General features: G+C 38.6%; 1 long non-coding RNA gene across 4 annotated transcripts; it reads right to left on the bottom strand.

Annotated features, from left to right (window-relative positions):
• Nucleotides 1–221: 221 nt before the first annotated feature.
• LOC143854708 (uncharacterized) lies at nt 222–3,764 on the bottom strand. Of its 4 annotated transcripts, none has more exons than XR_013237573.1 (5): nt 3,383–3,764; nt 2,830–2,934; nt 2,570–2,626; nt 1,672–1,869; nt 222–543 (listed from the first exon to the last, which is right to left on the bottom strand). It is a non-coding gene; the product is annotated as an uncharacterized LOC143854708 (long non-coding RNA). The 4 variants fall into 4 exon arrangements; XR_013237572.1 differs by having other exon boundaries at nt 1,672–1,883; XR_013237575.1 differs by having other exon boundaries at nt 2,565–2,626.
• Nucleotides 3,765–6,812: the final 3,048 nt, after the last annotated feature.

Here is a 6,812-nt window from a genome sequence, read left to right on the forward strand (position 1 = left end):
TGATCCTAGCCCTCCAATCTATAGCAGTTTTCATACTTCCTCTTAAATCGGATGGTTATTAAGATCACCCTATAGATTTTTTTATTAAAAAACCATAAAGCAGGGGGGTAAGATTGAAATTATGTGGCTTTAATGGGTGCCTTTGTTAAAAAGCATAAAGGAGAGGGTAAGATTGAAAATATGTGAGTTGAATGGGTGCATTTGTTAAAAGTGATGTGTAATTCTCATAGAATTTGTAGAAAGTGATATTTAAATATGGGCCAATTGGGAATATCTTGTAAAACGAAAGAATATATCTCTGGGGCACCATCTTTAGAATCTATATAAAGGCGGCATACAAAACATAAGCACTGAACATGATGATACCGGTATGCAGCTGCATGCAGGAAGATACGGAGGGTAGCCCACAGTGTATCTTTCGACTGTGACAACATTTTTGTGCTACATTCACTGCCTAGAATGAATTCTCTTCTAGGATGATGTGCATCAGATACATCAAATCATTTGCTTTCTTCCCAAATTCAGTTAATCCCAAAACCCATTCTGCATAAGACAACAATATGCCATATGAGTTAGAGCAAACCACTAAATTTTCAGGGACAAAAAGAAACTCAGCATTAGTTTTCAATTACTACCGGGCTTACTTCATATGGTCCTTAAGGGGCTGTTTGGATAAGTGGTATTTAGAATCCACCTTTTAGTTTGAAAGACGTGTAAAATTCTGGATTTTATCTATATGCCAAGATGAAAAATCCGGATTTTATGATAGCCCTCCCTAGGCCATAGCAAATGAATAATGTTACAATGTATCATAAAATTGTCCATTTGAGTTTTATGAAGTTACGAAGCTTAGTGAGCTAGATGGCGATTATTCATCCCCCTTGCTATCTTAAATGCTACGGTTGAAACAATTCAAAACCTCGATCCACTTACTTGGTAGTTAGCCTAGAGTTCCAAAAAACACATAATTCAAAATCTAAAATAAAACATATTGAATCAGGGAAAAAAAACAACAGCCTCCCTCTCTAAAACTGACTCAAAGAGATAAGACATGATGGCTATACAAAACAGATATCAGAAGGGGTTAGTGGGTTTATCTTCTCTTTGCCTAGGGAAGATGGAAGGTTACACAAAGATTACATGATAGTGTTTACATTAGTGAAGGGCAGACATAGACCCCAAACTTGATGGGTCAATTTCACCACATCCATGCCCCAATGTGCAGTTGCAAACAAAGTAGGTCTCGTGAAAGAAAAATCAAAAAGCTTTCTTGGAAGAAAGAAATTAAAAAAGAAAAGCCTCGCAAATTTAAAGCCATACTCAACTCAACTCAACTCAACTTTAAAGCCATATTTATCTATAAAAAAGGAGGAATATTTTGTTTTTAGCATTTCCAAGATGTTGACTACTTTTTGAAAAAGATTAAGGTATTGTAGAAAGAACTTGAAGAATATCTTAAAGCTAAAGTACATGTAATTTTCCACGATAATGCCCAAGCAGCACTTTTAGTGGTTGGACTGCAGTACACAACTAAAACACCAATATTTCAATCCATATATACTAAGAAAATATAACTGGAAACCGTAATTCAGCAGGGTTACAAAAATGATGCAATTGGAACTTGTAATTTAGCAAGGATTGTGTTAAAGATAGTGATATAATGGGAAGTACCTTCAATGTGAGAAGATGCCCATTGGCCTGTAACTCTGAGCAGAATATGCATCCCGTGCCAAACATCCCCATTAGGTTAAACATGGGATTGCTATCCTTGTGCCGAGCATCCCCATTAGGGTAAACATGGGATTGCTATCCTTGTGCCGAGCATCACCATTAGGGTGGTCCCCGCCATGTCTCCCGTATGATATTGAACTATGGCAAGATACCTGAAAATTGAGTACACCATGGAGAAACATAAGTTTCAGCCAACCAAAAAAAAACATAAGTTTCGATGTCAAGATAGTATAAACAGTTTGTTCAATTGATAAAATCCTTTCCCGCTCTAGAATTTGTCCTGATCAAGTGAGGCATCCAAATAACTAATTGCAGTCCATATAAGAGAAACCCAGTACTGTTACGTAGCATAAAAGCATTGAAAAAAGGCATCCAAATGAATGATGGAAAGATAAGAAGTTACAAATAAGAAGAGAATAGAAGCTTTGGCTCCATGACATAGCTACTGTATAGCGAAAATGAGTTTTTTCCCAAGGTAAATAATGATACACAATAAAAATTTCCATAACAATAGTAATGTAATTTCGAATATAAGATTCTTTGCCCACAAAATAGGTGTATTTGAAGCCATTTGATTAACTAACATAGCAACCATGTAGCTCAAAAATTCCACACCAACAGTAATGTAATTTCGAATATAAGATTCTTTGCCCACAAAATAGGTGTATTTGAAGCCATTTGATTAAAAAAACCTAGAAGCCCTTGACGAACACAAAACAGGAACTCCAAAAATTTGACATTGAAATGTTTCATGAATACTGCTCTCAAGACACGCAACCTGTGAAAAAGAAAGTATGAACTATAATGTTTTGGTATTGCTATCTGGTTTTGACCTTACTTGATTCCATGGATTGACAGCCTTGTCTCAGATGGTTATAAATAAGAGGCAGTGAACCTATGGAAAAAAAAAGTAAGACATACTTCTTAGCACTTTAATTGACAACCAATTGTAAGCTAAATAGAGTAAAACCCACAATTCTCAACTCAATGGCATTTTTTCAACATTCACTAAAGCATGGACCATATTACTACTTTGTTGCACAGTGGAAGGAAATACAGTTGCTTAAATTCAATGGGAATGGAAGTAGAGCCTCAAACCTGTGAGCAATGTCTTGCGGCCAGCAGAGCATGGAAAGGAAGGTGTTTAATTTTCTGCATCTCTTTTCTTGCAGGCCACTTTTACTAAGAGAAATTTGTTCACTTCTGTTGCATGTGAAGAAGCTGGATACATTAGTTTATTTTGTCTGACTGGAAAAAAGAACAGAGTAAAAAAAGAGAGATAATTCTCTTATAGACACGGTAAAAAAAACAAAGGAACCGATCCATACAGAGCTTAGAACATTGACGTAAACATAAAGAACTTATATTGGGAAACTTCAACTAAAAAAGGCTATGCTGATGTAGAACAAAATAAAAAATCAAAACCAAATAGCAGCCTAAAAAGATAGAAAGAATATAAATTGTTCTATCAAACATGAAACATGTAACAAAAATATAAGATAATTCTAACAGACACCGGAAAAAAAAAGGTAACTTTGATTCAACAAACTCCAGTGACATAAAAGTAATTGGATTTGTCATAGGCATTCACTAACAACAGATTATGATAAAATAAAAGGTAAAAAAGGATGGGCAGAAGAAATTTCACCACCTGAAGATATTTTTTGATGTTTTTCCCCTTTGCCTAGAAAGGCAAGGAAATCAAGTAAATCAAGCAAAAGATTTGTAGGGGTAAGAGGCTTTGAGAGCCCTGAAGCAGATACGGGCTAATCTCCGTTGGGTAAATCCAACGAAAATCCTAAAACTAAATCACAGGAAAACCCTAAAACCTGCACTTACGGCCAGACCCAAGCGAGGGTTGACATCGACGATGATTATGAAGGCCTTGAACTGGCTTTAGAGAAAGAGAGAGGGAAACATTAGTTCCCGGAGAGAGAGAGAGAGGATAAGGATGCGATCTGGTAACTTCAACCTGGTGAAAATTTGGTCGACACAATGCCAAAAAAAATCTCCAAAAAATCTGACATAAGACACGTGACAGGGAGGGAGGGAGGAAGAGAGAGAGAGAGAGAGGGAGGAACGTATTGCCCTTTCATATTAGAAGATTGCCCTTTCATATTAGAAAGGGCCCTTTCATATTAGAAAGGGATAGTAACAGCGATGCATAAAAATATCTCTGACCATGCAGAGAGAGAGGACACATATCAGCTGGATAGATAAGAGTAACAGGAATGCATAAAAATATCTCTGACCATGGAGAGAGAGAGAGGATTAGACGATATTACCCTTGTATATCAAGAGAGACATGGATGAGATATGTATAACATTAAGGGGCTAAAAAGTAAAAAAATCAAATGTGGGCGTGTAAATCTGATAGATTTTACAAACAAATCAAAAAATTCTCTAATTTCTCTTCTGGTATAATATATATAGATATATTCTACCTCTATTTTTTTCTTGGACAGCCCTTAACTATGCATTCTGGCCACTCTTTTATACATGGGAAGGTGGTCCAAGGTAAGAGCGGAGGGAAATTTTTTTTGCAACAAATATCTTTTAAAAAAAATTGATCTCAACCCTCCAAATCCTCTTTAGGTTCAATGGTGAGGGTGGAGGGCTTTTTAACCATCTAGGAAGCTTCCTAATATTCCTTCCCAACTAATCCTAGCCCTAAACCTCAATTAATCTAGATTAGGCTCTAATCGTTACTTGCAAAACAAGAAAGGAATCTTTCTTATTTACAAAACCGCCCTGCTCCCGGATAATGCACTCTTTAATTATGTAATACATTAATTTGCACGCCTGCTTATTCCCCTGGACAACCCACTGCAGTAAACTTGAACTGGCTTTCCAGGTTCAGGCGCATCATCTTTTCTGGCTAAATCGCCACCCTTATTCCTACACTACACTACACTACAAACTTCATTCGTTCACTGCGCAAATCTCGACAGATTCAGATGAAATTTCATTGGGACCTAAATGAGACCCTAACCTACCTTATGAACAAATTGGGGACGCTAAAACACTAATTTGATAGGGTTTCTATCATAACCGAGCTTATTAGGGTTCAGTCAAAATTGGGTGTCTATAGCATGAGCCACCAAGTGGACCCGGTGGGCTTTTGGCTATACCACACGCGCACCGCCCGGCTTGCTGAGAGCCGGCCGCACTTGTGAGTCAAGGTTTTTTCCCTTCCCCCTAAATTTTAATTTTTGTCCGTCAAAATATTACCTTTACCTTCGACGTTCTTCAAAAAGAATGCCGACCTTATTAGGTAAGGCGGCGTACCTGGGTAAGGCGGCTTACTGGAACGTTGAATAACTAGGTAAACAACGCCGCCGTTATTTTAAGAATAACTGCGCCATTCCTGAACATTGTGGCTGGCTCTTTTCTTAAATGGCATCTTTACTTCATTAAAGAGTGTGTTGAACGGGCATATTTTGGTTTATAAAAGAGGAAGTTCTCTGTGTTTTCTTCAACAACACAACACAACGAAAACCATTACAGAAGTTTACTGTTTTCTTCTTGTTTTCACTATCTTACTGTAAAAAGAGATTTCTTTCTTCTTCTTTTATTTTAAGTATTTTGTTGGGCGATCGGAGTGTTCGGGTGGTTCAAATCTCTTTGATCGTGCAGTTCTTGGAGATCGACGGTGCGTCGGGCTGTTGTATCCTGAAGGTGATTGTGGCTAGTAATCTGCTGCATCAGAATTAGTTTCCACAGAGGCACAAATCCACCTTAAAGAGAGCGACATAGTCCATGCCACATCTCGCCAGATCGGAAAAGGTTTCACTAACATTGGTTGTTTGTTTTTCTGTTCCTCAACAGAAATCTGGTAAGCCGTATTATACCCTAAATCCACAACACTTCCTCCCTTCTATCTCCCAACCATTTAAATGTTTTTTAATGATTTGCCGAATACTACTGTTTAAAACTTTTACTGCATTGTTTTTGCGGAAAACGTTTTAAATGTATTAAATGCTGGCTAACTTTCCAACTTTATCCCACTAAATTCTGTAAATTACAAAATTTTAAACGCTTTTTTTATATTTTCGTTACGTGTTTTGAACCAATATCAGAACCAATACCGTATTAAACTCGATTTTTTCCCGTCCCTTTTCTTTTTCATCCCTAACTATGCTAGGGTGCAACTTGGGTCGGGTTCAACCTGAAAAAGGTTGGATCGGGTTGAGTTCGGGCGGGGTCGGGTTTGGGTTGACTTTTCCCAACCCGGGTTGAATTCGGGTTGGGTTTGTGTTTCGTGTTTGGCAACCCGAGTGAAACCCGACATTTCTATGATTTTTTATTTTATTTTAAGCTTAAAAACTTGGGTTGGGTTGGGTCGGGTTCGGGTTGGAAAAATGGGTTCCTCGGGTCGAGTTGGGTTGGAAATCCGGTCGTGTTAGGTTAGGGTTGGGAAAACGGGTTCCTCGGGCTCGGGTCCAAATTACTATGCTCTCAGCCTCCATCTCGTCGTTGGGGTAAACTGATACTTATATTTTCTAGGAAAAATAATTCACTCCTGCCAAACATTGAAAAATGGCCCACGTAGCTGTTCCTTTTGCTTATTTACAAAAGCAGCTGAGTGGGGGAGTTTCCCGTAAATATATCTTGCAACTAGGGGTGTAAACGAGCCGAGCTTGGCCAGGCTCGGCTCGGCTCGGGCTCGAACCAGGCTCGAGCTCGGCTCGACTCGGTCAGGCTCAGCCAGGCTTGCAAGTGGCTCGCGAGCCTTATCGAGCTCGGGTTATATTAAGTTCACACCCCTCATCTTCCCTGGACAGCCCTATCTAGTGTAATTTGACTACTTTTTTTACACTATGGGGGGTGGTCCAAGTAACAAATGGGGTTCCAAAAATGAAGTGACATATTTTGCCTCCCCCTTTCACTCCCTGGACAGCCCTTTTAATGTATATATTAATATATAATATATATATTTAAATATATTAAATTCTTAACGAGCCGAGCCGAGCCGAGCCTGGGCTCGGCTCGGCTCGTTAAGGATTCGAGCGACTTTCGAGCCCGAGCCAAAATTGACACCCTTACTTGCAGACCAACAATAATTCCCTCTCTCCCTATCT

Source organism: Tasmannia lanceolata, unplaced genomic scaffold (genome assembly GCF_043159265.1).
Source record: "Tasmannia lanceolata isolate RefF3 unplaced genomic scaffold, GAP_Taslan_0.1 ptg000020l, whole genome shotgun sequence".
Lineage (NCBI taxonomy): Eukaryota > Viridiplantae > Streptophyta > Magnoliopsida > Canellales > Winteraceae > Tasmannia > Tasmannia lanceolata.